Genomic DNA, 18,305 nt, shown 5'->3' with positions numbered 1-18,305 from the left:
AACATTAGGTCAGAGAGTGGAATTTCTACCCTTTGGAAAATACTGGACTTCTGTTTTACTTCTAAAATTGGGATGTAAAGGCAAAAATACTTCGGGAAGAAAAAAAAATAACTCAAAATACTTTAACTTGAATCCACTAATACAACCTTATCAAAATGCTTTGCTTCAAGACAACAAGCATAATGTTACGTTATAAAACTTAGTTATACTATAAAATAAGCAGAAGATGGAAACTGATTTGTCACTGCTTCCATTTTTTCCACATTTGCCTTCATCTGACTAGGAATAATTTTTGAAGTTCAATGTTGAAGGAAAAATATAAATACATTTGGCTTGATCTAAAAATAAAGGCAAACATGAAGCCTGCATGAATCCAAAATTAGAAAATACCGCATAAACAAGGTAAAATATTTTTAGAAATTGAATTTTTGAACGCTGCTAGAATTCTTCCCCTTCACCTCAAAACAGTGATGTTCACAAATCATTTTGACTTTGAATTTTCACCTAAAACCTACAATCCATGATAATGTATTAGCGTATGTATGATAATGCATTTTCCTTACTAGGTTCCCTACATCCTCAATCCCTGAATAAAGTAGTCCTCAATAACATGTTCACAACATTCCTTTTCCCACAATTGCTGGGTTTTTGGTTCTAGCCGCATTGGTCTAAAGACATAGGCAGGCAAGGTTCTTTGGGTAGATAGCATATCTTTTATTAGACCAATTGAGTAGTTGGAAAAACACCTTTTTTTTTCAACTACTCAGTTGGTCACATCTACCTAAGAACCTTTCCCTGAGTTAACATTAAAGTGAAATCTTTTCTACCCAATCCAGGTGAAATCCTAAATGCAACAGCTAATGGCTGAACTTAACCACCATTTTGCCATTTAATATTTTAACACTGATTACCAAACCACAGTGATGAATGCATTAGAAACAGACAGAGTGGTAACCTGACCTACTGTTATGAATATATTCCCTACACAGATTTGTTCTTCCACTACAAGTGTGCACACATTATGAATAGCTCCCACACACATTTAATAGTTTTCTATTTTTGGATTACTTTATGAAAGTTAACAGAGAATTACATCCTGTCCATAAAAGTCCATGGAATGGGTCAATAAGCCCTACAGAAAAGGAGATAATGGTCTATTACATTCCTTCCAGGAGGAGTAGGAGAAGAATTGCCAAAGCCCTATTTCTAAGCAAGCTCATAATTTTCATCTATATTCAAACTGTTTTTTATTACAGGACACAAATTCCTCTAAATATGAGGGTAATAGTCAAATACTATATCTGGATTTTTTTGAAAGTTCTTAATATAGAGATAATTTTACCACTAACCACTGCAAGCAGATCCTTCTAGAGCTAGTTGGCTGAAATACTGTAGGGTCTATATGCCCTCTAACTCAGTTGACATGAACTCTTGAACATGAACCTTTTGAGTTTTGCCTTTTGCTACATTCAAAGTGCTGTTTGCCTCCAGTTTTCACAAAACGGCTTCACAAAGATTCAGCTAGCAGAACACCTGCCTGGACTCTGTTATTTTTCATTTTTAAAGCTTATCACACAGTTATGTTTTGTTGCTGCTTCTTGTTGTTCCCCTCCAGGGAACACAATCAACCCTGTGACTCCAGGAGACAGAGTTTTGTAACATTATGTATTCATGCAGAATCCACCATACATTATGGGAGAAGCCCCACATCCCCTCACAATTAGAGACTAAACAAAGTGATAGTAAATGAACCACAGTCTCCAATCCTGTAAACTGAAAATTCACGATGAACTTAGTGACTCTATCCTTGCTTATTGCTTCTCATAGTATCATTGGACTAGCTGGTAAGGAAAGACAAAAGCAGAAGCCATTTGTATATGTATTATTCTGTCCCCCAAAACAGGGCTAATTAGCCCTAAGAATAACATTTAAAAAAATTAAACTATCACGGGGATATTAAAATTGAACTTTGTTAATATTCTGCCACTACTCACATATACCCATGTCAACTCCCAACTAAATTGGAAACAGTCAAGTGGATATTGGGGATGGATCCATTCAGGATCTAAAGATTACAGAATATTCCAAATTACTCAATGAGAATAGCATCTCAAAAGTAGCATAATGCTTCAGTCTACCTTCACTGTCAAAGGAGACAGAGTTTAATAGATTGGTTAGGACTTATAAAGTCACAGGTAGCCTGAGGACACATTACCTGAATGATCACCTGTCTCCCCATGCTGCATAGCAATAATTGCAAGCCTTACTCTACTCCAACTCTGCCAGGTTGACAGGGTGATCTCAGACCAGAAGCATTGTTTTGTCTCATGAAAAGAATGCGTTTTAAAAGCCATTCAAAAATAAATTAAAAAATGATTACTGCCTGCAGAGTTCCTGCAAGTAGAAGTTCAGAGCCCTAGCAAGTGAAAACATTTCTTCATTCTATAAAGCACTCGGGCATTGTATACATAATGAAATGTCATTAAAGTTAGTTGTCACAATAATGCAGAAAATAAATTAATCAACAATAGCAGGACTTTTAAGTGCATGTTGGGTGGGGCAGGAAGAGAGCCTTTCCCCACTTTTCCCTTGGAGCCTTAAAGTTTTCCATCAAGGGAACAATTGACATGCTTAGGAAAGAACTTGCAATTCAATATCTTGATGAAGTGGACTGTGATGTGTATAAATCATTAAGTTTGTTACCCTATCCTATGCTATACATGAAACAGGTAAGATCAGGAAGCATGTATTACATTGTATGTGCATTATGCAATCATGTTAGACCTATGACTATCTAGAACTAATGTACTGTCCTTCACACCACACTACTTGAATCTTCATTTCAATTGCAGGGAAGAAACAGAGATCTTCCTTCTTCAAAAGCACAAGTACCTGACACTTGAGTAGTAGGAGACAATTTTTTTAATTCATAGCAGTATAGATGTTATTGCTAGTGAGTAAGGGAGTAGGCAAAAGACTGGTATATATTATTTTTATAAAGGTTTATGGGGAAGAAAAGAAAAGCAATAGAAATTTAAAGAATTTAGGTGATGTAGAGATCTTGACTATGTCTATATGAGAGATGTAGTTTCATCCTGCATAACTGCATATTTTTTCACTTTCCATTGAACTCCAGATTCAGCCAGTGAAGACCACAGAAAGCAAAAAGTGCTGCAAAATGACAGCGCATAGATCCCAAAATAATGAGGAGGAGAAAGGATATAGCATTTCATATTCTTTGTAAGGATTTCTGTCAGAGCGCTCAACGCTTCTCTTTTAGGACATAAAGTCAAAAACATTCCCCCTTTGCTTTGCAATCTCAGATATTCAAACACTAGAGCATTGGCCAACACAGGACAACTCCCAATTCTCATTGCTGTCAGTGCCAAAATACTTATGGCTCTATTGGCAGCAAATTATGACTTTAGATCTATTATCCTGTGTGGGTTCTGAGCATCTGTTCTGACAGACTGAAGTGATATGTGAGATCAGGGCCTTAGATTTAAGGTGCAATACTTGCCTTAATGACTGTAGTGATTACTGAGTTCAATACACACAGGCATACATGACTCAGAAGACCTAAATGATGACATTTATTGTGGAGCAGTAGGCAGTCTCTGCAGACCCATGTTTTCTAATTAGCCTGAGAGACCATCTCCCAATTCTCAACTTCTTTGGTAGGGGTGTGCAAAATGGGCCTTATTTAATTCGGATTTGGATTCAGCCTGAGTCAGGGACAATGATTTAATTTGTTGATTCAGATCACTGTCCCCAATTCAATTTGGCCAAATCTGAATCTGAAGATTCTGGTACCTTGAGGTATGTAGAAAAAACATTTAAAGCTCCGAATTGCCGAATCTTTCTGAATCTCCAAATCAATTCAGAGGGTTTTGATTCAATTCAGAGAGTTTAAAAGGTCTCCTGATTCAATTCAGATTCAGAGATTCAGTCACCAAATCAGGCTGAATCTCCACCGAATCAAATCAGGGAGAGCCCTATTCTTCAGTCTAAGTAAAGAAATCTCTCAAAATTATTACTTGAATCATTACAATAACCATATTGCTGGTCTTATACTTCAGCAAACCTAAGCCAGATAAGAGAGGAAATCCTGACAACTATATTTGTAAAGTTCTGTGGTACAGTATTTTGTGGCAGAAAAGGTAAAAACCCTAGTACAAACTAAGACCAGTTGAGGACCTGGTCCAAGTTACTTACAGCTTAATTGCAACTTCAGGTCAATAAGCTGCAGACAGTGGCTAGTCTAGCCTTACTGCTCAATTTGAATGAAATGCACACTAATACACTGTTAACAGTGGACAGTATTCAAAAGTGAACAAGTTTTTTAAAAGAATTTCAGCCTTATTCTAGAGGTGTGACTTGTAATAAAATGGTTGTTAAATATACGAGCTTCATCTGGACAAAATTCCTCTAATTAGAGCAAATCCTTAAAATCTATTTAGCATAACACGGGTTTTTATTAAATATTACTTGTTTTACAGCAACCCTGATTTTCCAGCCCTGATAAACCAATGTCTTCTTGTCTGCATGAGGAACTCCCACCACTGAGCACTATGTCAGCATCTACTGCAGTACTTTTATTATTTTCTAATACCTTATGCTCCTCCAACTTGTCAATTTGATGATCTTATTCTGCCCTTGAAACTTTCCTCCTTTTATCTCACATTGTAAAACGAGACAAAGATGACCTTCTACCAAAACCCTTTTTTGGTAAGAATTAGGTGGAATAACCATCTGGCTCATCTAAGGGATGAGAAACTCACAGACAGTAAGAAATATTTTGAATCATTCTTGTGGTCATGTGGAGGACTGATCATACATGTCTTTCAATGGAGAAGTTTGTAAATCCAAAGGACTCAAGCAAAATTTCTGTGTTTCTACATAAACAAAACCATTAGCAAATCCTTTATGTTTAGGGAATCTAATTCAATAACTCTGGAAATGCACTGAAAGCAGCTCCTTCAATCTTGCTATTTTTTCTTCCCCCCAACTGCTGATTGTCAGACAGTCCCCAGCAGCCTTGCTGCTCATCCCGGATTGGTTAGGAGGCAAAAACTATGGTTTTAAATATGTCATGGTTTTTGCCTCCCACTGCTGATTGGCTGAGGGACCCCAGCAGTCCCACTGCCTGCTGCCAGTCACCTGCAAAGCAAAAGCTGCAGCATATTTAAAACCATGGTGTTTGCCTCCCAGTCAATCAGGAGCGAGCAGCAGGGCTAACAGGGTTCCATGGCCAATCAATAGTAGGGAAGAGGGGGGGGGCACAGAAAAAAGAGCAAGATCAAAGGAGCTGCTGTGCAGCACACTTTCAGTGCAATTTAGGTAGATCCATGTGACACATAGCATAGCTAGTACTAAATTTTTGTGGACATAGTGGAAGTACTGGAACACACAGATTTCATATGCTAAAATATTTCACATGCGTGCTCAAATCCAAATAATCTGTTCACTTTTTTACCCTTTATACTCCAAAAAGGTACGTGAAAGAAAGTACCAGCTTCTGTTCCAGATCTTCTAACATAGCACTTCTGTGCAGGAAAACAGAACTCAGTACCACTTCCAGGTGTTGATCAACTCTATGTACAGAAGAAAAGATGTTGGTCTTCAAGAATAGTGTGGCTCAGAGAAGTGGCAGTCTTCCAAAGCTTCAAATAATGAAAAACACTATTCCCAGAGAACATCATGAAGAAACAAAGTGTCTGTGTAAACAAAGATTTGGAGGCAGAGGAAGAACCTCTGTTAAAATTAGGCATGCACAGAGATCTCATTTTCCCACTTATTCCGGAAAAGAAAGAACTCAAGAGGAAGAATTGGAAGTAGATTAAGAAACTTTTAGGCTATTTTATATTAGGAGAAGTTTCCCTTTGGTCACTGGTCTCATTCCTGTATTGGGTAAAGCTGTTTGTACTACAGAGCTGATTAGGAATTGGGAGTCCCTTTGACAGAGACATTTTATCATCCAAAAGGGCCCCAGATTACTGTAGCAACTCACAGATATCTATGACAGAAGAAAAATCAAAATTAAATATAGCTTCTCTCTCTCCAGTTTACTATTTGGGCAAGTCATGTGCCCAGGACAGAGCTGGGAAGGACTAGAGTAATTCCTGTTTTGCTGAGGCCCTTTTGTTCTCCATTAAGCTGTACAGATAGACACTGTATTTTCTGTATGATACACAAGAACAAGAGCTGCATCTAAATAGCCCTGGTATGATTCAACAATTCTGGCCAAAGGCTTCTGCAGAAACAAAAGAACAGCCTTGAAATTTCAGTGGCAAAAATAGCATGCACTCAGATCAGACTCAATATAATGCATAAAGGAGAGGAAAAGAACACATGATATTTGCTGTCTGGCTTCCAAAGTCTATATTAGTCCAATGCAGCCAGATTTCTTTGTTTATTCTAGGATTTGCTAATATGAGGCTACTAATGGGCAGAGTTAGTAACCAACCTTGTAAGATGTCCTTACAAGTTTGCCTTGAATCTTCACTGTAAGATCTGTGTTAGAGTACATAAAAACTACAGTATGGCCAAATACTCCAGCAGCTCTCTCATGGGTGCAGTGCAGAAGTCATGATTCCACTTTGAAAAGTACACTAAAATCCCTATCCATGTAGTGATTCAGTTTTATAGAAGGGTCTCTACATTTCTTATATTAGGCAGACTTTCAACATGTCAATCTAAACATTTTCTTTTAAATATTGTCTTTGGACAAAAGTTAGCCTCTAAACATCATCTATTCTACCTGCCCTGGTACTACCCTACACTAACTTCTCCAGGCTGAGGTTTATCCACATTTTAATGTTTTCTAGCTACAGTTTCTGTCCCATTGTTCCATCTACTTCCCAGTCCTCTTGAACTAAAGTTTGAGGTTCTCACCTTTATGATCTTACACAACTCCATTTCTTCTTTGACTCCCAGCAGTCAGCCTACCACCCCTTCCCAGAATTATAGATAAGTAGGGCTGCAAGGGACCTCCATAGGTCATCCCCATGCCTGAGGAAAATCATCTCTACCCAAACTATTTTATCTAAATGAATTATTTAGCCTCTTAGCAAAACTACCCAATCAACCCTTAACATCATAACCTGCCACAAGTAAAGCAGGGGGATCACAGTGGCCAATGTCTTTCTACTATAAAGGCTGTTAATATATGCTTAAGGATTCCACAAAGAGGGCCATGTCCCCTGCTACAGAGGAAAGCAAACCCTTCCCGTGTCCCTCCTACCCCTGCCCTACTAGGGGCCATATTAATCTGACCTTCACATAAAATTCCTTCCTGACCCCAAATATTATAATTGGTCTGACCCTGCATGGTGGAGGAAGACCTAGCCAGGAACCTCGCAATCCCTAAACAACTTTTTAAACCTGCCTTCTTTCATGTCTCAGTCCTTTCCTTTGAGCAATCTCCCAGTCTGTACATTAAACATATATTCTCATCTCTACAACTCAGCTATTTCAAAGATTCATGCTCATCACTTAAGGCATTCTTCTCCTTGTCTTGCTCCTTTCATGTTCTCTCCAATCACAATTTTTTGCCCTTTTCATGTTGACCCCTCTGGAAGGAACTCTCATCCAATCAACCAAGCGTGCTTCGAATTTCTCTTCAAAGCCATTTCAGTTTCCATTATTAATCTGGAGTAATCCTCTCTCTCACTTTCAGGACCTTAATTCTATTTTTAATTTTAAAAATGGGGGGGAACAGGGGGAAGTAATAAAAGTAACTATGTTAATGCAAAGACAACACACAAAAACCTACGTGCAGACTGAAGGGAGTCAATTGGGTAGATTTGTCATATGCCTGCTTTGGTTGTTTCATATCCTTACCCTGCACCAGGGCTTTGGTGGACATGCCATCACAAAAATAGTATGAGCAATAGCATAGCAGGTAAGTTTATAGACAACTAATATTGTTTCAGTAAAAGCAGACTAATGAATGGTCTGTGCAGAACATGCCAATTCCATATTCCTGTACATGGCACTGTGTAGCAAGCCACTGAAACAGCAAGGTCTGTGCTTTAATGTCATCAGGATGGAATCATAGAGAACTCCCTCTTAACAAGCTAGCAATCAATATGAAGTCTCCTGATCAAGGTTAGTTCTGAGGAACTGTGGTAAAGGGTAGGGCTGTGTGAAGCTTCAGTTGCCGATTAAATTTGGAGGAGATTCAGCATGGTTCGGCAGCCAAATCTCTGGATCCGAATTGATTGGGAGACCAGTTAAAAGGTCCAAATTTATTTGAAGCCTCCAAATAAATTCAGAAAAGATTTGGAGAAGATTCAGAATTTCAGGCAGTCCCTGCTTGCTGCTGCACAGAACTAGATTTTGGCTCTGTGCCAGTAAGTAGGGGGCGGGGGGGTTGGAGTGGGGAGGGGACCATGGGGGGAACCCCACCAGGCCCCATCCCCTGCTTGCTCCCCCAGCCTTCCTGAGTGCCCTCCAACCCCCATGCACTCTCTCAGCCCCATCAACGGTTGCCCCACCTGGCCCTAGCATCCTGGCACTTAAAAAAAAAAAAACCAAACCAAAAAAAAGCCTTGCACTCACCGGCTGCTGCAGTGGCTGTCAGGGCCTCTGGCAGAACCCCCCACACAGCACGGGGTAGTGGGGGGTAGTGGGGATTGCCTCCCCCCAGCAGGAGCCGCATTTTTTTTAGTGCAAGGATGCTAGCAGGGAATGGAGCCCATTCAATTCAGATTTGGCTCCCGCCAAATCTCCAAATCAGATTCAGCCAAATAGGTTCAGGACAGTGATTCAAATCATGGAATCGAATCACTGTCCCCTGAATCAGCTGAATCCAATTCCAAAGTGAATGCTAACTGCTTTGCACCAGCCTAGTAAAGTGGACTTTTGGAAATGTCTGTCTACAGTAAGGGAGAATATTTACAGTGGAAAAAAAACCCCCATAATGTCTGCTTATTCAGTCTAAATATCCCTGCCTTGTTTCTCTTAAGAAACGAAAGATCAAATTCCCACTCTTAAATGTTTAGGTTGCAATTTTCAAATGAATGGAAATGAGGCATCCAAATCCCTTATGAAGCCTTAACTGTATCCTCCACATTATTAACACCGATTCAAACTGGCCCTAGGTTACTTAGACAGGCCGCTTAATGTCTCTGTGTTTCACTCATTTCCTAAATAGTTTACAGAGAGTAATTCACAGTTGGTGCAGTGAGAGTAAGTTTGTTAGTGTATGTGATGTGCCTATAAAAACAAAAAAAGCAGTATTGAGACTACCTTGCAAATCAAAATCTATGTATATGAAGCAGATTTGAGAACACTAAGTCCACATTTATCCTTTCAGCTATGTGAGCCTCCTGCTAGTTTCTAGGAGTTTCTGTATGACCTGTGATGAACAAGTCAAAGACTCCCAGTAGAAAGGGAGGTTGGTACTTTGGTGTCTTGCTTTTGTTTGATAATTCTAGTGTTACCCTGGAATCACTAATAGGTCATAAGTATTATGCTTTATTTTTAGTACAGCTTCTGAGTAACCTTTCATTTGGTGGGGAGAAGGGCAATGGAAGTCACTATCCCACCCACTTTTTCGGCTTGTTGAGAGGAGAGGGGGGTAGACATTGTGCATCAGAACCTAAAATGACAAAATTACCAAACTACATTCCCCAGCACTTACATTGTAAAAAGCCTGTAAGCGGTATGAAACACAAAATGAGTAAAGTTAAAACACTTCCATGTAACCTTATTCCCCCCAACCCCACTTCCTACATTTCTCTTGTACAGATTGATAAACTGAGAAAGAAATAAACTTTTGATGATTTTCAGGAACAGAGATAGATTTATTAAGCTACCATATTCTGGATTTTAGGAGTATTTGCCAGTGTGATAACCTACAGAAATAGCATGCCTCTATCTGGTCATATAAAGTCCTAACTCCTTTAACAAGCAGAGGCCTTTTCTCTAAGAGACAAATTCAAATATACCTCACATACACAATGAATAACAGCCCTTAGTATTTGGCGCAGCAGTTGTGGCTTATGCAAAGTGCGCTGGTAGTTCCATTAAGCTCCTAGTAGACAGATAGTTATGATGTAAACAATAGACAGCCTTGGTGACAGTCTCAGTATAAAGGGAAAAATCTTGAATGAGCTATGGAGATAGAGCTTTTTCATCAATCTGAGCTGGCCCATGCCTATTTTGTAATTTTCTGTGCATATATATTCCAAGAATAGAAGTCTCCAAGCCTCTCAGGCATCTTTATCTCTCATTTCTGTGTGGTCTCTCTCTCTCTCTCTCTCTCTCTCTCTCTCACACACACACACACACACACACACACACACACACACACACGCGCACACACACACACACACTCTGATTACTACTAGAGAAGGGAGAGTTAAATCTTTGCCCCAGATTATAATAATCCATAATGAACTTTGAATGCCATTTGGTTTAGACCCCAAGATCAAGTACAGATGTTCCAAAAGGCCAAGGCAGAATTAATCTAGCATACACAGATTTATGTAAGTGGCCTAGGTTAGAGACGTAGCAAACAAAAACAGAACACACATTCTTTCTTTGGTGGGAGCAGGCATACAGGCAGACATCACTAGTTAAGGCAGTTCCCAACCTTTGAGGCTTTGAGTGGGAGGGCTCATGTCACAACCCCACAGACAACCTACCATGGACCAGTACTTAGCCACAGCCCAATGGTTGGGAACCTCTGAGCCAAGGCCTGCAGGTTGGGGGCACTTCTGCATGCCACCCAATAGGCCCCTTGGGCTCCCTGAGTTTCCAGACATTGCCAGGCACAGCCAAGCACCCGTGTCACCCCTGCTTGGGCATGGGCAAGCACACTCCCAACCACCTACCCCCTCCACCCTAATAGTCCAAGGCTCTGTAGCTTCAGGCCAAAAGAGTCTTGGAGCACCACAGATGCCCATGGCCTAGGTACCTGAGGGCCAAACCATGGAGGTCACAGGCTTGCCTCCACACAGGCCTGGTACCTACGTTCTGCCCCTGCTGCCACAACCCACCAGAGGTGAGCCACCCACACTGTCTTCTGCCCACACTGGCTTGTGGGGAGGGAGGCCCATGTTGGGGTCCAGGTAGCAGGGTGCCTGGCTCTGGCCAGCCATTGAGATGTGGTGTGCAGGACACAGGATCAGTCACTTGTAGGGCTGTGCCCAAGCAAAGCGGCATGGAGTTCCCTGGCTGGGTGTGCAGGAGCCAGGAGTGGACTCTGTAGGGCTATGCCTGAGCATGGTGGTTCTCCTGGGCTCAGAGTCAGGTGTGTGCATTGGGTGTTTTGTGATGAGGTGTGGGGGCACAGCCCAGAGACACGAGTGCCTAGGTCCTAGGGCTTGTTCAGGAGACAAACACTTCTCTTCCCCTTCCCCGTTGTCTGCTTGTGGCTGTCAGGAGGTAGGGCTGGGGAGAGGGTCTGTGCTGGCTCCACTTTGGAAGAACTTGGGGTCTGGGTTCCCTGGGTACTTGGCCAGAGGACTGCTAGCACTCAGCCCACAAGGCAGAGGTTGCGGAGGCTGCAAAGGAGACTGGGATGCCAAAGAACAGTGATCTAACTTGAATCAATAGGGGATCTGATGCAGAAGTTCAGTTCACCCATCTAATCTTAATTGATTCGATCTGAGCACACATTGAACCAGGTCTATCTTATACCAGGTTACACCCTTTTTAGACTGGTCTATGTCTGCCAAACTTATATACGGTTACAGATTTAGATAGATTTATGATCACTTAGACGAGACTATGTCATGTTTGTACCTAGCCGAAAAGTCCTTCTTGAGTTTCACGTCAGATTTTACATGAAAAAAAAATATAGATCACATAACTGTTTATTGCGATTATTTTTTTGAGTGGCTCACTACACCATCATTGCATAACATATTTAAATGCTAATAAAAAAACAAAAAAGTGATAGTGCAGGGTACTGCAGAGTACTCAAAACACTTACTATATTATACTCATAGTCTGATCTTTGTAGACGCAAAGATGCCTCTCTGAGTCAACCAGCTTGAACTAAGAGCAGAGGACAATAAAACAGGCACTGGAAGTAAGTATCCATGAGAGAGTGTACACAGCTTTCCCTGAACTATAAATACCACATTTACAATGCTACTGATGCTGCAGTGGTTCTGGGCCATTGCTGACAACTATAGCTTTTCTATTTTTTTGGAATGACCATATTCTCTGGTATTTGGTCAGTTACTTCAATAAAAATGAATCCAAAAAGATTAAAATGTATCGTAAGAGTCAGGAAGCTTGAATTGCTGAGGAACAAAGCCTCCATGCCGGCTATATACAAGTCCATTTGAGGTTATGGAGAGAAAGTAGGAACCAGCTGCCGTGGCAAAATGTTGCCATGTAATCTAAGCAGTAGCTAGTAGAACTCTCCTTTCCAGGGACTAGCAGGTTATTTCACCCAATAAACTTCAGTATTTGCCATCTAGTAGGAGTAGAGGGGACAAAACACCTTAATGCTTCAGGATGGAGCTTGGTAAGTTTATAACATTTATTATAGGTTAGTTGCTTATGATAGAAGGAATCGGAGTTCATGACCCAGCAGGTGCTTTCTAGTCTTAAATTCCTATTTGGGGTAACTGCTGAAAGGGAAAGAGTTTGAACACAGTGAACTAAATTAGAGGCAAGCACTGCCCCACAGCAATTTCCTTAGGACAGCAGAGAAAACAGAACACGTGGCATTTAATTTTATTTGTGATTAATAGAAGGCTGATGATGACTAATGCTACAGGCACTGCAATTCATAATTGACATATGATTAGTAGGTGCTCCAGTCAAGGCCAGTTAAAGTACATGTTCCTTTTGCTCTCCCCCTAGTTCACTTTTTACAAAACTATTTTAGGCTCTGGGCAGAGGATTATCATTAAAAGGGAAGGTCAGAAGAGTGCCTGCAGTACTAAAAAAAGTCATCTCCCATTAGAAAAATGCATTCTCTTAAACCCAGTGTATGGACTTCCTGCTAAATTACTGTGGTATAGCTGCTTACTTCAAAAATCAGGCCCAGTGTCAGCACTTTAACGTATCATAGCATTCCAGACTAATATGGTGAGTCAGCAATCAGAATGACATGTTCTGTCAGCCCACAAAGCTTGTGGCTTGGTTTGAGCGCTGGAATTGCTAGTAGGTCTTCTTTCCCTATCTCCCACTTGTGCCCTCCTCCCCCCCACCCGTGTCCCTGTATATTGCTCCAAAGCTGACTTACCAGTTGTCAGCCCAGCTTGTTTCAGAGGGAAGGAGGAATTCATGTGTAAAGTACCCAGGGTCTTAAAACATAGAAACATGTGCTGGAGAATCATAGTGCCTGGTTGGCCAATTTCAGCAATGAGACAGAGAGAGAGAGAGAAGCTGCTCAACTGACTGGAACTGAATGGGAAAGAAATTTGAATTTCCTTTATCTTTCACATATTCTTAAAATAACATTTAGGTAATTCAGTCCTTGAGAATCTCACTGTACCTAAATTTCAGCTGGGAAACTGCTATTGTGATGCCACACGCACACAGTTTAAGGACTCTTACAGACCTTCCCATAGCAACACAGCAATACATACAATATACTGAGAGGTGAGCTTTTTATAATCCTCAAACAGTGCAGGGAAACAGCATTAACTACAGCATTCTACCTATTACTGAAGTGCAAAAATATAAAATAAAAAATTGTCTACAAGCCAAACTGAACAGGGAAGCTCATTCAAATGAAGTATCTCATATTTTCTCTTGAATATATTTTTTAATTGTATGTTTTTGCAATCCACTTTCCCACATGCTCCAACTGCTGCTGAAGTCTGTTCCTGTATGAACTGGCTCGGCATAAATCCTGGCAGTGCTGAATGTTATCTGTTTCCACCGTGCCATGGGGATAATTAACGTTTCAAAAGCTAACACTTATCCTGTAGAGTTCTCAGAGACTTAAATCACACCAGAAAGAAAACATTTGGGAAATTAGACCTTGTGTCCAGAAGAGGTTAAAGTTCAGGAAAACATATAGGAATCTAAACACAGAAATATTTAGCTGAGAATCAAGTGTATTCCTCCTAGATGAGTGAATACTATTCTGCATACTGCAAGAATAACCTTTTAAGTTGGCTTGTTGGATACAAACAAGCCTTATTACTTAAATACAAAAAAAGGGGGGAAAGTGGCCTCATTCACTTGAGCACAGTGATCTCCCAAGAGATGGCCAGCTAACAGTGTTTGAACACAAAGTCCAAGGAAAACCAATACCTTTCTGTGATCTGTGGCACATTGCAGGCCTAGACATCCAAAGTTGAAGGGTACCCATTGCTCTGTGTAACCTCCATCACCCCCAGAACATGAGTTTCAGATCTTATTTCTATAACATCCTCCTCGCTTTCTTTACGTCTGAAGTTGCATGTCCCTTTCTACTCATCACAAAAAGAGATCTTTTGGGGTTTTGTTAAATAAATATATATATATTCTTTTATTTGGGGGGGGTGGGGGGAAGCAGTGTGGGGAGGACTAGAAGCTGGGGAAAGAGCTGGGTTTTTTTTATATCTATATCTATATCTAAAAACCAGCTCTTTCCCCAGCTTCCAGTCCTCCCCACTCTGCTTCCCCCCCACCCCCACCCCCAAATAAAAGAATAGCTCCTTCCCTGGGAAGACAGATACAAACACAATCCATAAGCTTCATGTGGAGTCGGGGGAAAAGGGGTCTAAGAGAAGTAATGTGGGAGAAAGCCATGGCAAATTATGCCATGACAGGAAACAGATGTGTCTGTCATGTTCTTGTACATTAACATCTGTGGGATGAAGTAAGACTTCCATAAGAAATTAAGGAAAATGCACCTATAACCAGCTTCTCTCTCTAATCCTTCTAAACCTGTTATGCAAAAACAATAGGAAAGGGGCTGAAGGGATGGCTGGGGAGGAGTGTGGAAAGAGTGACTGACAAGCAAATGTAATAATATGAAGCAATTTCATGACTCTATAACAGAGTCTTTTCATTACATTTTTAGTTTTTCAACACAGACTCTATTTAAAGTCTCATATCTCTTTGTACTTAGTGGGTCAAATAAAAATGCTGCACCTTCATTAGTTCTTGAACATATGGAGAGAGAATTTTACACTATACATACATTACATATGTATGTATACACAAAACCCCTTCTCCCCTTGACTAATCCATGTAGCTCCATTTCAAGCTGTGCCTTCCTGCATTAGCGAGCCAGCTGTGCATCATTCCTTCAAATGAATACCATGTTTCTCAATATTAGTCATCCATATTCATATAATTAAGAAAGAGTTGGTCCCTGGCAATTCCACTTGGGGAACCAAGCATCTTAGAAATGTATTTACAGATGGTTTTCTCACCTCCTTGGGAATGCTAAGTGCTGTCAATGCAGCAATAAAAGAACCACTCAAGTACAAGCTCCAATACTATTGCAATTCAATGGTGTTTTACTTTCATTAAGTAGCTGGAAGATGATAATGGTTACTATCTCTGCATTCCTGCAGAAAAGCACTGTGAAGAAGCTAGCTTTAGACACAAGTATTAAAGTGGTTAACAGATCCCGAGGCATATTATATTATAGTAAACTAATCTAGACAAGGTATATTTACTTGGGTCACAAGTGTACTTAATGCCATCTTACTTCCCACCCAAAAAATAAAAAATAAAAAGATTAAGAGGCAATAAAAAACTATAATTGGAAAAAGCCTAACTGGAAAAATTGGAGGTATGACCTTAAATATTTTATAAATGCTATAGCCTGAAAATAATACAAGACAAATGCAGAAGCTTAATAAGAAGTAGTAGCCGACAAACTTCACTTAAAGAGTGATCGACAATTCTTCAGCAGTATCTATTCTGCTGTCTTCTACTCTAGCTAACAGCAGCAGGAGCAGCTTTCTGCACTCACGTATTCATCATTTCAGATCAGACTGAACTGCACAGAGGGGAAAACACACACAAGCACACAAGATTTATGACATTAGCAGGACTGCTACTGAAGTTATTGCCTGGGAGTGTGAGTGTGAGAGTGAGTGTGAGTGTGTGAGTGTTAATTCCTTTGAACCAAGAGACTGGAGAATGCTTTGAGATGCTATTTTATCAACATTTTGGATCATTATCTCAGTTATTTTTACTCTGTGGATACTCAATAGGCAAAAAATAAAGCAAAATAAAGCATACTTGTCGCTGCAAATGACAAGTATGTGTCACTGTGTGTTAAAGGCATGCTGTATTCATATTCTTTAGCTTCATTCAAGATGAAACAATCAGGCACGACCCGTGCAATAAAAAAGGGTGGGGGGCAGGTCAGCCCCTGGACTTACCTTTCATATCGTCCGTCTTTAAACTTCTCCAAAGAAAATTAAAATTCCTCCATCTGGACTGGATTCTTCTTTTTATTATTTTTTTAAGTCACACAGGAACAAAACAATTAGTTTTCAAAGGTTCCATTTACTCTTCTTCTATCCCCAACAAAACACGTCCAAGATACTATGCCAAAAGTAAGCCCAGAACTCAAAGGCGATTGGAAAAGAGAGGGGTGGGGGGTGGCTAAGAGACCAGATTGTGAAATTCAGTGTCTCAGGTATAGCAATCTCCTACTGTACAATATACCTGGCTTCTTGCTCACCAAAAATTGTAGTGCGAACTGTCAGTTGTAGCCTCCAATAGCTGCTGTGTGTGCTGCAGATGGTACATCTCACTGTTACCTTCCCAGATGGGTAGAGGATTCAAAGAACAGCAAAACCAGGGGGTCGCCTCCAAACCAGGTAGATTGCCAGCCACTCACTCACTCAGTCCAATTAATCAAGACAAGAATGGTTCAGTCACCAGAGGTATCTCCTTCCAGGGTGCACAGGATTATAGCAAGGTTATTAATCTTGCTTTGCTGCATCCCCCCACCCCCTACATTCAGCAGCCTGCATTGAGATGATTGCCAGCTCTGTCTCTGTCCCTGTTCTACTGCATTTTGCTCAGCCCTCTGTTGCTGCAAGTGAAACACAGAGGAGGGAGGAATACTAATAAGGTGGTTAGCTACAGTTTCTTCAAGGCATTCTACATACTGTGCGTGTATGTATGCGTGCACGTGTGTATTTTTTGTGGGGCAGTCTCGATTTGTTTGCAGTTAGAATAGGAAACTGGCTTCCACACTGCCATAGAAGTCTGAAATATTCTGGTTTCTTTCTTTCAGGGAATAGGAAAGCCAGTGATTTATTTTATTTAAGGTGCTAAATTCTGTAGAAATCGAGAGCCATGCTGCTTCAGTAGCGAAAGAAACAATGTCCGGAGAGATCCATTTGCTAAACAAATGTGCTCTAGGAGACCTAGGCAGTATTTTAAATCCACTGCTAAACCAACTGGTACAGTACACAGGAATTATTTTTTTAAAGCAGTGCTTTGATATCAGTCTTGAGACTAGCAACAAATTACTGGTAGAAAGGGATCAGTTTCCTGCGAGGTTAGACTCTTACTTGTTCAGACAGCATTTAAAATTAGTGGGCATCAGACAGCATGTTTCCAGGACTAGGGAGAAAGTTAAAAACTCCCTATTTCACTTAGGTCTGCTCTTCTAAAATGTTTCAGAGACATGAAGTTAAACTCATGCATGAGTTAAATGCATTTAACATGATGCCAGGCAACCAGAAAAAATGGATTGTTAAATATCATACTCTCATTGGTGCCATAGCCTTTGAACATCCTGCCTGGCATATCAAATCCTAGCTGTGGAGTACCACTGATACCATAATTTGCCTTTGTGGAACAAAGAAGCAGTTTCAATTTTTGGTAACTTTTGCTCAGCTGTTAGTCTCTTAGTGGATTTTTCATGTCAGTTGTACCTGCAAAACAGTGCTGGAATGCTACATCTCACTGGTTGTCATCCCAGGCTTTTCCAGCAGATGATGCTATGTATGACTCACCCAGGAACAGGAGAATATTAAATCTGCAAGCAAAAAAAAAATGCTTTTCTTGAAAACGTATTAAAAACACAAACATTTTGAATGTGGTTCACAGGACTCTTAATGAGCTACTGAGTCTTCTGAATCCATTCTGATGGTTTGAATTTAACCTTAGTCAAATGTAAAGAAACCAAAAGTTAGTGCCATCAATAGACCAATAATATAGTTATTCAGTAACCTATGCAGAATGATGAGCCATGTCACAAAATGCTAACTGTAGTAGTTCTTATCAAACATATTGGAGCACTGGAGCAGAGACTGAAAAACAATACTTGGTGAAGCACAGAGAAGGAACTAACTTTTCATGGTTCTTCCAGGTCCTGGCTTTGATTTATTGGCCAGGCATTGTAGGGAAACTGGTCCTAGCAC

This window comes from Gavialis gangeticus, unplaced genomic scaffold (assembly GCF_001723915.1).
Source record: "Gavialis gangeticus isolate Ggan-Ray unplaced genomic scaffold, GavGan_comp1, whole genome shotgun sequence".
NCBI lineage: Eukaryota > Metazoa > Chordata > Crocodylia > Gavialidae > Gavialis > Gavialis gangeticus.
Note: the sequence above shows the minus strand (reverse complement) of the source record.